Below are 1151 nucleotides of genomic sequence, written 5' to 3'. Positions count from 1 at the left end.
ACACAATTGCACTCATCTCACATGCTAGTGAAGTAATGATTAAAATTCTCCAAGCCAGGCTTCAGCAGTACATGAACCGTGAACTTCCAGATGTTCAAGCTGGTTTTAGAAAAGGCAGAGGAACCAGAGATCAAATTGCCAACATATGTTGGATCATGGAAAAAGCAAGAGAGTTCCAGAGAAACATCTATCTGCTTTATTGAATATGCCAAAGCCTTTGACTATGTGGATCACAATAAACTGTGGAAAATTCTCAAAGAGATGGGAATACCAGACCACCTGACCTGCCTCTTGAGAAACCTATATGCAGGTAGGAAGCACAGATAGAATTGGACATGGAACAACAGACTGGTTCCAAATAGGAAAAGGAGTATGTCAAGGCTGTATATTGTCACCCTGCTTGTTTAGCTTATATGCAGAGTACATCATGAGAAACGCTGGGCTGGAGGAAACGCAAGCTGGAATCAAGATTGCCGGGAGAAATATCAATAACCTCTGATATGCAGATGACAAGATCCTTATGTCAGAAAGTGAAGAACTAAAGAGCCTCTTGATGAAAGTGAAAAAGGAGAGTGAAAAAGTTGACTTAAAGCTCAACATACAGAAAACTAAGATCATGGCATCCAGTCCCATCACTTCGTGCAGACAGATGGAGAAACAGTGGCTGACTTTATTTTTCTGGGCTCCAAAGTCACTGCAGATGGTGATTGCAGCCATGAAATTAAAAGACGCTTACTCCTTGGAAGGAAAGTTATGACCAAACTAGACAGCATATTCAAAATCAGAGACATTACTTTGCCAACAAACATCTGTCTAGTCAAGGCTATGGTTTTTCCAGTGGTCATATATGGATGAGAGAGTTGGACTATAAAGAAAGTGGAGCATTAAAGAATTGATGTTTTTGCACTGTGGTGTTGGAGAAGACTCTTGAGAGTCCCTTGGACTGCAAGGAGATCCAACCAGTCCATCCTAAAGGATATCAGTCCTGGGTGTTCATTAGAAGGACTGATGTTGAAGCTGAAACTCCAGTACTTTGGCCACCTGATGCAAAGAGCTGACTCATTTGAAAAGAGCCTAATGCTGGGAGGGATTGGGGGCAAGAGAGAAGGGGATGACAGAGGATGATGGCTGGATGGCATCACTGACTCGAT

This window comes from Bison bison, unplaced genomic scaffold (genome assembly GCF_000754665.1).
Source record: "Bison bison bison isolate TAMUID 2011002044 unplaced genomic scaffold, Bison_UMD1.0 scf7180017864183, whole genome shotgun sequence".
Taxonomy (NCBI): Eukaryota; Metazoa; Chordata; class Mammalia; order Artiodactyla; family Bovidae; genus Bison; species Bison bison.
Note: the sequence above shows the minus strand (reverse complement) of the source record.